The 13,184-nt window shown below is 57.0% G+C and overlaps 1 protein-coding gene across 2 annotated transcripts in view; it reads right to left on the bottom strand.

Annotated features, from left to right (window-relative positions):
• Positions 1-13,184, bottom strand: part of KDM4B (lysine demethylase 4B) — a 118,813-nt gene that overhangs the window by 82,180 nt on the left and 23,449 nt on the right. For both annotated transcript variants that reach the window (XM_065917985.1, XM_065917984.1), the window contains exon 2: positions 8,395-8,499. The gene's annotated coding sequence lies outside the window, so the exon portion shown is untranslated. The remainder of the gene's footprint in view (positions 1-8,394; positions 8,500-13,184) is intronic.

The raw sequence follows: 13,184 nt of genomic DNA on the forward strand, positions 1-13,184 counted from the left end.
GGCAGGACTGGTACAGACTCTGGGGGTCACCACTGCATCCCCAAGCGGGGAGCCCACGCTTCCTCAGGGACTGCCCCCCATCCCCGCCCCATACTGTTGGTGGGAGATGAGCCCAAGCAGGATACCACACCTGTCTCCCCCCAAGACCAGCCTGTCCTGCACAGGGTGGGGTGGCCCCAGGGTCCTGCCCACCCGAGCACCCTCCGCTTTCCCATCAAGGGGTGGGGATGCAAGCAGGTGGAGCTTCCGACAGCTGCACCTGGCAAGAGACCCAGCTTCTCCACCCACCACCGCCATGCAGGTTCAGCTCAGCAGGGAAGCGGGCGTGAGGTTTTTCCTCTTATTCGTGCCCTTTGCAATGAAGCTTTCAGTAAGCAAATATGAAGAAGAAAATTAAAACGGTTTATAATCCCAATACTCCATAATCCCTGACACGTTTCTTTGAAGGAGGGCAAATGAAAATCAAACACGCACATACTTAAAAAGATAACAAAAGGAATCTGACTGAAATCCAGCCCTGGGCCAACCTTCTGGAAACACAGGGGGACCAAGGACCCCCCATGAGGGAACTCACAGAACAGTCCAGAAAGACGGACGCACTCTTGACTAGACCATGCCGTGCCAAGACAAGTGGGATTCTAACAACTCAGTCGTGAACAGACAAACAGCACAATTAAACAGTGGGCAAAGGATTCAAACAGACATTTTTCCAAAGAGACGCAAATGGCCAACAAGCGCATGGAAAGATGCTCGAGGCGGTCAGCCACCAGGGCAAAGCAAATGGAAATCACAGCGAGACACACCTTGCCCACAACAACCAGAGTGAAAAAGCAGATAATGACAAGTGCAGGTGAGGAGGTGGGGAAACAGGAACCCTGACTCCCAGCTGGCAGGAACACGAAACGGCGCCGCTACTGTGGAAAACAGCCCGGCAGTCCCCCCAAAAGCTAAATGTGGCACTGACCACACAAGTCAGCAATCCTACTACTCAGTACACACCCAAGAGAAACCTATGTCCACACGAAAACTTATACACAGATGTCCGCAGCAGCACGCTTCACAGCAGCCGAAAGGTGGAATCACCTCGAGTGTCCATCACGAAATGAAGGTACACAAGCCAGCCCCGCCACTCAGCGGCACGTCGGGAGTGCCGCTCGGCCACGGGACGAAAGGAAGCCTTGACACTTGCCGCAGCGGGACGGACCTCGAAAATGTGATGCTTGGTGAGAGAAGCAGACCCAGAAGGACCCCAGAGGCTAAGGTCGGGTTTCTTTAGAGAGCAATAGAAATGTTCCCCTCAACTGTGGCGATGGCTGCAGGACTCTGAACACACACGTCAAAATTATGTGTTTTAAATGGAGGAACTGGCTGGTGGATGCAGTCAATAAAGCTGCTACTCCCGCCAAAAGAGAAACAGAGGTAGGGATGGGGGAGAAGAAAAGAATAAAGTTCTGCACTTGCAAAAACAAATAAAACCTCTGGAGCCTGGCAGGATGGGCGACTAGAGCTCTCATCTCTTCAGCCCACAGAAGGGCTCCCCCAAACTTGAGCCCCTCACTCCATGAAGAACGGAGGACACCCCCTGGGTCGGCCATGGAGAAGGTGTCTACAGGAGGTGTGAGCTCCAGAGACACTTGGTGGGTTCCCCCACCCGCCCCCGCCCCGGCTCTCAAAGCCCCTAGCAGGAAAGACTGTGCCCCTCTCTCCCCATTCCTCATCCTGAGGTTACGGGCAGAGCATCCATACAGGCCACAATTAGGGAGTTTTACACAAGCTGAATGGATAAACCGTCTGCTCTGTGAATCACCTCTCAATAAAGTGATCATCTCTTTTTAAAGTCATGTGTTCAGGAGACCCTGCATGACTGGGCCTTCCTGAGGCCCCCCAGACCCCCTGCAGCCCCCATCGCCTGGGATGGAGGAGCAGGACCAGATGGGAAGGGCACTGCCCGGCCGTCCTGGGGGCTCCTCCTCCCCAAGACATGCCTGACAAGAGGGGCCACTGAGTCAGGTTGACAAGGGATCCCCCGCCCTCTAGGTCCCAGCGAGTCCAGCCCAGAGGGGCCCTTCTGCGCTGGTACCCCCCCCAGTGGCCTTCAAACTTGGGGACCCAAGGGCTGGGCCGTGGGGGTACTCTGGCTGCCCCCATGAAGGCTGCCACCCCACTCGTGCTGCACCACGGTGACCAGGTAAGACTCTCCCACCCCTCCCAGGAGCAGAAGGCTCTCTGGATCTGGACCCCAGCCTGGGGTAGGCACACCCAGGAGCCCGGGACAGTGGAGTGCGCTGAGCCTGAGTGCCTCGGGAAGGAGAGGGTGGGTGAGAAACACCCCCAAGGGGTGGGCCTCCTACAGCCAGGCACACTCTGTCCACCTGAGATCCAGGACTCAGACGAGAGATGACTGGCAAGGACACCGCCTCCCCAGGAGACAGTCTCGTCTTTCTGACCCAGTGGGCCCTGGACTAAGGGTTTCTGAGGGTGATGGCAGATGTTGTCCAAGAACTGGACGTTGGGAACCTGCAACTCTGGGGTTTGACAAGAATACAGTACTCAGTGTGTGGAAAGGTATGTCCTCTGGAGAAAATGTAACCTCACAACACAGCTAAACCTTGAGGAGTGCACTGTCTTTGAAAAGGATTCTGGGGCTCTCTGAGGTGTCTCTCCCTGAGATCTCTCCCCCCGGCCCCTCCCTCTACTTGTTCCACCTGCTGCCAGGTAAAGCCCCAGCCTCCTTGGGACTCCTGGCCAGCCCCAGGTCTGCCGCCATCTTGGCTCAGCTCCTGCACCAAAGCCCAGTTCCCAACAGGGGACGAGAACTGGGAGCCCCTGAGCAGGCTTGGGCCCAGGAGGAGCAGCTGCCCCTCAACAGGAGTAAAGACAAAATCCACCATGGAGGCAGAGCTTGATACTCCCAGTCCTGTCCCGACCCCCTCTCCAGCCCACTGCATGAGCCTGGCACTCTGTCACATGTCCCTCGAAACTGCATACAGTTCCCCACATCATCCTTCTCTGCCTGGAGCACCATCTACCACCCGGGTTCCCTGCACACCAGGCGTGCTCCATGATTACACGGAGCCTGAAGTCCACCCGGGTTCCCTGCACACCGGGCGTGCTCCCTGATCACACAGAGCCTGAAGTCCACCCGGGTTCCCTGCACACCAGGCGTGCTCCATGATTACACGGAGCCTGAAGTCCACCCGGGTTCCCTGCACACCGGGCGTGCTCCCTGATCACACAGAGCCTGAAGTCCACCTGAGCTCCCTGCACCCTGGGTGTGCTCCCTGATCACACAGAGCCTGAAGTCCATCCGGGGTCCCTGCACACTGGGCATGCTCCCTGATCACACAAAGCCTGAAGTCCACCTGGGCTCCCTGCACACTGGGTGTGCTCCCTGATCACACGGACCCTGAAGTCCACCCGGGTTCCCTGCACACCGGGTGTGCTCCCTGATCACACAGAGCCTGAAGTCCACCCGGGGTTCCTGCACACCAGGCGTGCTCCCTGATCACACAGAGCCTGATGTCCACCCGGGCTCCCTGCACACTGGGTGTGCTCCCTGATCACATAGAGCCTGAAGTCCACCCGGGGTTCCTGCACACCAGGCACTCTCCCTGATCACACAGAGCCTGAAATCCACCCGGGGGTCCCTGCACACCAGGCGTGCTCCCTGACCACACAGAGCCTGATGTCCACCCGGGCTCCCTGCACACTGGGTGTGCTCCCTGATCACATAGAGCCTGAAGTCCACCCGGGGTTCCTGCACACCAGGCACTCTCCCTGATCACACAGAGCCTGAAATCCACCCGGGGTCCCTGCACACCAGGCGTGCTCCCTGATCACACAGAGCCTGATGTCCACCCGGGCTCCCTGCACACTGGGTGTGCTCCCTCATCACACAGAGCCTGAAGTCCACCTGGGTTCCCTGCGCACCAGGCGTGCTCCCTGATCACACAGAGCCTGAAGTCCACCCGAGTTCCCTGCACACCAGGCGTGCTCCCTGATCACACGGAGCCTGAAGTCCACCCAGGTTCCCTGCACACCAGGAGTGCTCCCTGATCACACAGAGCCTGAAGTCCACCTGGGCTCCCTAAACACTAGGTGTGCTCCCTGATCACACAGAGCCTGAAGTCCACCCGAGTTCCCTGCACACCAGGCGTGCTCCCTGATCACACAGAGCCTGAAGTCCACCCGGGCTCCCTGCACACTGGGTGTGCTCCCTGATCACACAGAGCCTGAAGTCCACCCGGGCTCCCTGCACACCACGCACTCTCCCTGATCATACAGAGCCTGAAGTCCACCCAGGTTCCCTGCACACCAGGAGTGCTCCCTGATCACACAGAGCCTGAAGTCCACCTGGGCTCCCTAAACACTAGGTGTGCTCCCTGATCACACAGAGCCTGAAGTCCACCCGAGTTCCCTGCACACCAGGCGTGCTCCCTGATCACACAGAGCCTGAAGTCCACCCGGGCTCCCTGCACACCACGCACTCTCCCTGATCATACAGAGCCTGAAGTCCACCCAGGTTCCCTGCACACCAGGAGTGCTCCCTGATCACACAGAGCCTGAAGTCCACCTGGGCTCCTTAAACACTAGGTGTGCTCCCTGATCACACAGAGCCTGAAGTCCACCCGAGTTCCCTGCACACCAGGCGTGCTCCCTGATCACACAGAGCCTGAAGTCCACCCGGGCTCCCTGCACACTGGGTGTGCTCCCTGATCACACAAAGCCTGAAGTCCACCCGGGTTCCCTGCACACCAGGCACTCTCCCTGATCATACAGAGCTTGAAGTCCACCCGAGTTCCCTGCACACCAGGCACTCTCCCTGATCACACAGAGCCTGAAGTCCACCCGGGGTCCCTGCACACCAGGCACTCTCCCTGATCACACAGAGCCTGAAGTCCACCTGGGGTCCCTGCACACTGGGCGTGCTCCCTGATCACACAGAGCCTGAAGTCCACCTGGGGTCCCTGCACACTGGGCGTGCTCCCTGATCACACAGAGCCTGAAGTCCACCTGGGGTCCCTGCACCCTGGGTGTGCTCCCTGATCATACAGAGCCTGAAGTCCACCTGGGGTCCCTGCACACTGGGCGTGCTCCCTGATCACACAGAGCCTGAAGTCCACCTGGGGTCCCTGCACACCAGGCACTCTCCCTGATCACACAGAGCCTGAAGTCCATCCGGGGTCCCTGCACACTGGGCGTGCTCCCTGATCACACAGAGCCTGAAGTCCGCCTGGGGTCCCTGCACACCAGGCACTCTCCCTGATCACACAGAGCCTGAAGTCCAGGGGGCACTCAGGGCCGCTACCTGCTGCCCTTCCACATCCCCAGCCCACGTCAGAGAGACCTTTGCCCCCTCTGCTCCCTGGCCTGTGCAGCTGTATCGGGGGCTCAGGGTGCTGCCTCCACACAGCAGGAGCACTAAGACGGGGGAGCACAGGCGCCAGGGGCCCTTCAGAGGATGCAAGGACACGGCCTCAACCTGAGTCCACCCCATGAAACTGGACTGAACCTGCTACAGGAGTGAGATGGACAAGGCAAGCAGAGCCCAGAGGCAGGAAGGTGGGAGGCCGAGGCCAGATGGGGCTTGTGTGGGCACAGGGTGGGGGCGGGGCCCCGAGCACCAGGTTGGGTCCACCCTGACATTTACCTGAACGACACCAAGACTGAAAGGCACAAAGGAAGAATGACCCACAGCTCTGTGCATGCATTCCTGTCAGCTACCAAACAATCTCCACAAACCTAGGGGTTCCAACAGCGCAAATTTTCCCCCGAGTTGTGAGGGCCAGGAGTCCTGTGCGGATCTCTCATGAGCCTTCTGGGGGGCTCCTGACTCTCCCAGCTTCTAGAGGTACCACCTCCCTGGCTCGGGCCCCTCCCTTCATCCTCACAGCCAGCAGTGCAGCATCTCCCGTCTCTCAGACTCTTTTCTCTGACCTCTGCCTCCATCACCAGGTCTTCTCTGAACCCATCTCCCTCTTAGAAGTACTCTTGTGATGACATCAGACAGCTCAGAAAACCTGGGCTGAGCACCCATCTCCTGATCTTTAACGTCGTCTCAGCCGGTGAGATCCTCTCGCTATGTCAGGGAGCATCTTCACAGGTCCCATGATTAGGGCCTGGGCATTTTGGGGGGCACTATTCCATCTCCCTCAAACACGAGAAAAATCCATCACATAGGGCCTCCCTGGTAGGTCAGTGGTTAAGAATCTGCCTCGTGATGCAGGCAACATGGGTTGGATCCCTGGTCCCGGAAGATTCCATATGCTTCTGGACAACTAAGCCCCATGAGACGCAACTACTGAAGTCCATGCGCCCACACTCTGTGCTCCGCAATGTGAAGCCCACGCTCTGCATCAAAGCGTATCCCCTCCTCGGTACAACTAGAGAAAACCATGCACTCAGCAACCAAGACCCAGCAGGGCCAAAAATAAATTTTTTAAAAAGAATATTAAAAAAAACAAATCCATCCCAGAAAGAAATAAGTAATAGTCACCACGCCCCTGCCACCTGGGACCGTGGCTGTGAGGGGCGGCCTGGAAGGTCAAGCACCTCTGCCCACTCGTTCAGACAGAAGTTTTTAGAAAACCAGGAAGAGGACCAAGCAATACTCAGTGGTCTGCAATGCCACCCCCCGACCCCCTGTCCTCCCACCACGCAGACACGGACAGCACCCCAGGCACAGAGCCTCGAGTCTCTCTCTGGCTGCAGAGCTGACTCCCAGGCACAGCCTGAGGCCCCAGAAAGCCCTGGGAGCTGCTTCTAGCCACTCCTCCCCGCCAGGTGACCTTGACCTGCATCTTCACGATGGAGCCAGTGCTCCTGCAGGCTGACTCACAGGGTACAAGGGTGTCGCCTCATCAGTCCCCCTGCCACTCAGAGAGCTGTGGGGAGGAGTCAGGAGGTGTGAGCTGTAAGCTGGGCTGTGTAACACCGCAGGCAGAGGTCCTGCCCTGGAGCTCTTATTCCCAGGTTCAGCCCGTCCTCCACATTCCCAGAGCCCCTTGGCTGATCCAAGAGCAAGCACGTACCACCCGGGAACAGCGAGGATCAGACCCACACACTCGGATGATGCTGCAGGGCCAGCAGCACTGGCCCACAGAAACCTCAGTAAGCCACGTGGGGCAAAGCCCCATGAAAGGCGTGGTCGTGGTCACAACCTCGGGCAATAAGGTTGCCCTGGTTTGACACCCAGTCTTTCCACTTAAGTACCCCCCCGCCAAACTGCAGGCGGCAAGTGAATCAACAGTCACGTGTACCCTAGGGTCAGGGCCTTTGCTCAAAACGACAGGAGCAAACAAGAAACATTTATCTCATTTCTCCACCGAAAAACTTGGACTAAGACCACCTTCTGCTCCTGATCTTCAGTATCTGTTTGAACTTTGAAAAAAAAAAGTTCTCCTTGTCACGACCCTCTGAAGAGGATGTGCCCATCATGAGGCTGCCCACAGAGCCCCTTGGGCACCACTCAATCCCACCACTGTGAGAAGGGAGACATCAATGAACAGATGCAGCTACGCACCAATAAAACCTTATTTACAAGAACAGACAGTGGGCCAAGGAGTCCTCAGACCATACCCCAGACTCAGAGGCCTGACAGCTACCCTCTAAGGAGCAAAACCTGCACGCCACCCCAGGGAGAGGGGAACCCGAGCTCCACAGCCCAACTCCTGGGTTCCTAAATCATGGTAGAACACACAAGGCCAAGTTCTAGTCCATGCTAGGCCCTCATCAGCCACGAGGCCTTGGTAGGAGCCTCCAGATAAGGTCAACACTGAACACGAGCCTTCCTCACCGTGGCCTGGAGCATGGGGCCGCTCGTCCCACCCTGAATCCTCCCCCACCCATGGGTGCTGACCAGAGACGCTCAGGCTGTACCCTCTCCTATCACTAGTGATCCCCTCGGGCCATCTTCAGAGGCCACCCTCTGTGAACCCTCTGTCCCTGGTTAATTAGAAAAGTCCGGGAGAAGGTGGAAACCCTGGAGCTGAAACTCAGAAGCAGTTGGGCCACAGAATTCTTTTCAAAGTATTCAAAACATAATCCTTCATTTCTAGAGACCCTCCCCTCCCCATGACTGGGGTGGGGTGAATAGGCCCCTTGGTGAAGCCAGACATGGCGTCCCGCCCAGGGACACGACACAGACGAAGCTGCTCATCCTGAGCGAGCCTGGTGGTGCCCCCGAAACGCACGAGGCTTCTCAGGGCTTCTAGAAGCGAGGGGCCAACGTGCAGACATGGAGCCCACAGGAGAACAGACCCACCTAGCAGAACCACCTTGAGGGGTCCAGGCTCCTCTTGGGGCATCAGGTCCCTGGACACCCCAGGAACTCAGAACCAAACAGGGCCGCCTTCTCCACCAGCAGCCCTGGGGACGTAACCACACACCACTTACTTCACGGTTCCTGGTCGGTCGTGGAGAGCGAGGCCGCAGAGACCAATAGTTCAGTAAGTGGCTTCTCTTAGGGTTTCTGCTGGGTTTCAGCAATGGTGATGGTTTCTAAAACACACAGAATAAAAGCGCAGTGAACGAAACTGATGGCTGCTGGATCTTAAGTCCAAATTATGCACCTTGCAGCTGCATGTAGCCCAGGCATGCCTGTCTCTGTTCAGATATTTCCAGGGACATGAAAATCCACAACCATGAGCACCTTCCCCACTACGCCTCCTAAAAACGGCCCAGTCTACACTCAGCTCCTAAACATTAGCTGAGGAAGCAAGGGCCTCCATGAACAATCGCATCAGACCCAAGAAGCTTCTGGAAGCCTTAGGGTACAAACACTCTTGGGAGGTGTACACAAAGTCCTGCCTCCTCGGGAACCCCTCAGGCAGGGAAGGTGCCCCTGAAGGAGGACAGTCGGACGGGAACTGCCACGCGGTGACTGCCATCTACAACCCCTGGGGCAGCCGTGTGCAGCTAAGACCCTCACGGAGCACAGGATCCCAACCACGGCACTCAAAGCCGGGCTCAGGGATATTTGCTGAATGGACCCCGGATCAAGATTCCAAACACGGGGTGTGGTCCCAGGGCCCCCAACAGTCCGGCCTCCCCACCCCCACTTTCCAGACACCTGGGCTTGGGGGCTGCCAGATCCTCCCCGCAACAGTGATGCCTCACATGTTGCCCAAGGCCGGACAGGTCACTGGGGGCTGACCTTCTGGGCTGGGCAGCTAGGTCCTAGGGTCCTGGGGTCCTGGCTGCATGGAACTAGGTCCCCCGTACCTTCCCAACTCAGTGGTAGCTTTAAATAGCATGAGTCCCACAAACACCATTTCAATAGACAATGCCTGTTGACATTTTCTTATTTTAATTGGGTTACTAAAATTATTGGGCACAACCCACTAAATTGATGTCATGGTCTTCTGTACATTTTTTTTTTTTTTGGTTGAGTCACAAGGCATGTATAATCTTAGTTCCCTCACCAGGGATTGAACCTGTGCCCCCTGCACTGGAAGTGTGGAGTCTTAACCACTGGCCTACCAGGGAAGTCCTGATTTAACTGCCTTCTAACCTCTGTCCACCTCCAGGGCTGAAAGGCCACACCGAGCTGTGGAATTACCAGCCTCGGGTGCTTGCCGCCGCCTCTGAACCTGCTAAGCCGCCCATGGCAACGTGAGATCCCAAGGGCTCCCTGGCCTCTCCCACTTGCCCGGCTGCCACCTGCCCCGCCAGCAACAAGAGCTGGTGTCTGGGGATTCGATTACTCTGGCATCCCCCTCCCCGCCCCACGCGGCTGTGCCTGGTGGAACTACGGCCCCTGGCACATTCCCGACCTGGTCCCTGGGAGCTGTGACTATGCTCTCTTCGGTGGCAACAGACCGCAGACAGGATTAAGCATCTTGACATGGCAGATGCTCCTGGGTTATCAGGGGGCCCAGTGTCACCCAAGGGTCCCTCAGAGAGGGAGGTAAGAAGGTCAGAGTCAGCAGAGGTCAGAGCGATGCACTCTGAAGACAAGAGCCCACCAGCTGAGAACGCGGCACCTCTAGAAGCTGGAAATGGAGAGCAACAGATTCACCCCTGGGCCTCCAGGAGGAACCCAGTCCTGCCTAGGCCTTGGTCCCAACCCAGGGAGACCCAGGTCAGACTTCCGGCCTCCAGGGAAGTGAGATGACAGACTCGCACTGTGTTAAGCCACTGTGTCCGTGGTCGTTTGTTACAGCAGCAAAGAGAATCTGACTTGGCGGCTTCCACACGCATCCCCCTATGACGGAGGAGGGGCCCTTTCACTCCCAGTGCCCACAGGTACCCCCCTGCACTCATGTCTAATGGACCATGTGTCTCCCCTGTCACTTGCCACTGCTTCTTGGCACTCACTCTCCCCAGAGGATGACGACCCGGCAGCACGTTGGCGGTTAGGCAGAGACCACCTGAGCCTGTGGTCCTCGGCTGGACAGACCCCAGTCCGCTGCCACCCATGGCTGCAAGGTCACCGAGACCATGGGTCCTCCTGCCGTCATGCTCTGGGGGATGACAGCATTGACCCCAGGAGAGGAGGCTGGAAGCTCTGGGGCTGAGGTCAAGGCTCAGTTCTCTGGCCACAGGCAAGGCAAGGCCTCTGTCCACCCAGACCTCTGTCCACGCAGGGCTAGGCTCACCCACCTCTCTTGCTCCCACAAGGGCTGAGGACACCTTGGCCAGCCTGTCACCATCAGGGACTTGACCTCCTTTCCGACTACAGCCAACCTGGCAAAGGGGAGCCAGGGCTAAGGAATCAGAAGGGGCTTAAGTGTCAGCTGGGCACGGTGACCTCCTTCCAAAGGGGACAGCATGGGAAGAGGGGAGGCGTGACTCTACAGTGGAGAAACCTGACCAGCACGACCTCAGCCCAGGGATGCAGGTCAACACCAGCAGGGAAGAGTCATGCTGGCAGCAGTCACCCCAAGATGATGGATGAGATGGGCCCTCACCTCCTCCCCACACCCAGCGCCCCAGTGTCACCATGAGAAAAACACCAAACTCCCACAGAGGGAAGTCTCAGACCCCAGTCCTCCTCAAAGCTGTCAAGGCATTAACAACAAAGAAAGTCTGAGGACTATCAGAGTCCAGAGGAGCCTGAGGAGATGGGATGTCTGAACATCACAGGAGTCCTGATCAGGGTCCTGGGATAAAAGAGGACACCAGGGAGACATGGGGCAAGCTGGATGAAGCAGGACCCTAGTCAATAAGAAAGTCTTCATAAGGTTCATGGATTGCAACAAACGCACTCACCTCATGTAATACAGAGTAACTGGAGACTGGGTGTCGGGGTCAGGGTACAGGGAACTTGCCCTACCAGCCTTGATTTCTCTACAAATCTATAACTGTTTTAAAATTAAAGTCTAAGTAATTTTTTTTTTTTTTTTTTTTAAGGAAAACAGAACAGAAAAGCCTGGTGTCTCCCGCTGTACAAGCTGGCAGGGCCGGAAAGCCTGTGCTGAAGATAGAACTCCAGGCAGACGAGGGTGTCCGGTAGGCGGGGGTAGGCAGCAAGGTGACAGGCTAGGCAGTGACCCCAGGCCTCAGACACCATCACCTCGAAGAGGTGCAGTCTGACCGTTTCTCCTTTAAAAAGCGCCATGCGGCGATCAGATGATGTCGCTGTTGGAGGCACCTGCCAAAGCCCCAGATGCTGGTGGCTCCTCCTTCACCTCCTCCTCCGCCCTCCGCACAGGGCAGGCACGTGGGGCAGGGAAGAAGCGGCAGAACAAGGGACGAGTCAGCTGTCCCCACGTGCTGGGGCACCGGAACTGCCACCGACTGCTGGCATCTCTGGAGACCCCGAAGGGGTACCTTGGCCCCTGGTCCTATACCAGCTCTGGGCCACCCAGGGCTGGCCCTCAGGTGGAGCCACCCACGCCACCCACGTGACCTTGGAGCTGGGCCCAGGGTCTGAGAGATGACGAACTGACCAGCATCTGTTGCCCAGAAAGGCAGGAAGTCTGCGCCTGTGTGTTACCTGACCCAGGAGGCATCAGGGCCCAATTCAGCCTGCTCCGCCCTTGGCCATGAGCCCTGAGAAGCTCTCAAAAGGGGTCTGGAGCTTCCTGTCACTCAGCCTGGCCTGCAGGGGCTCTGTGCGCCCATCACGGGGCAAGGAGGCCACCCGGAGCCTCCATCATCAAAGCAACATGAACTCAAGGGCTTTTGAAAAATATACATAGAAAATACAGAAATAAGCTCAGATGTCCCCTGTGCAGGGATGCACATTCACAGTTCCAGGCTGTGTGGACCCAAGGGCCCGGGAAGTCATGCCACCCACAGCACTGAACATATCAGCACCTGGATGTCGGCTTTTAAACACCCTCCCCTACAGCAGGAACCAGGGCTCCCTGAAGAAACCGGCAAGTGCAAGGCGGGGGCAGGGAAAATACAAGGTGAGCTGGAGCACCTTGTGGGGGCAGGGAGGGTGCAAACACTCCTAAAAGATGGGGGTCCCCAATGACAAAAATGAGGACAAGATGAACAGCTAGCATCCTGGACTGTAACCCACAGGATACTGTAAACACACACCCATCCTTAGGTATGAAATTCAAAATGTAATGCAAAGGGGAAGAAGAGACAGCTGTCCTCTACAGAAGAATTCTACTTCATAGGAACTTCCCTGGTGGTCCAGTGGCTAAGACTCCAGGCTCCCAATGCAGGTGGGCTGGGTTTGATCCTTGGTCAGGGAACTAGATCCCACATGCCGCAACTAAAGATCCTTCATGCCACAAGGACGATTGAAAATCTCAAGGGCTGCAACTAAGACCTGGCACAGCCAAGTCAATAAATATCAAAGGAAAAAAAAAAATGTTCTAGTTCATTAATGCAGAAGCAATGCAGGCAACATAAACGCAATGCACCGTGAGATCCACACAGTGACCACTGCTGCCAGGAAAATCCACAGTGGATGCGGAAATCGACATGCAAATATTTGATAAGAAACAGGTGCGCTGTCTTGAGGTCCCAGCGGGAAAACCTGAAACTTCGCATCAGAGAATCCCAGCCAGGACCACCTTATCCGAGGGGTGAAGGTTGACCCCACAGGCAAGGAGACACATCAACACGTCACCCCTGGACAGCCTCCCGCAAATGCACAACTTCTGTGTAACCATGAGAAACCAAGCCAAGGTGAGGGGTGCTACAAAACCCCCAAGCAGCGCTCTGCAGAAGTGTCAAGGTCATGAGAGACAAGCAGACCAAGAACCAGCCTTGGCCCTGAG

Source organism: Muntiacus reevesi, chromosome 1 (assembly GCF_963930625.1).
Source record: "Muntiacus reevesi chromosome 1, mMunRee1.1, whole genome shotgun sequence".
NCBI lineage: Eukaryota > Metazoa > Chordata > Mammalia > Artiodactyla > Cervidae > Muntiacus > Muntiacus reevesi.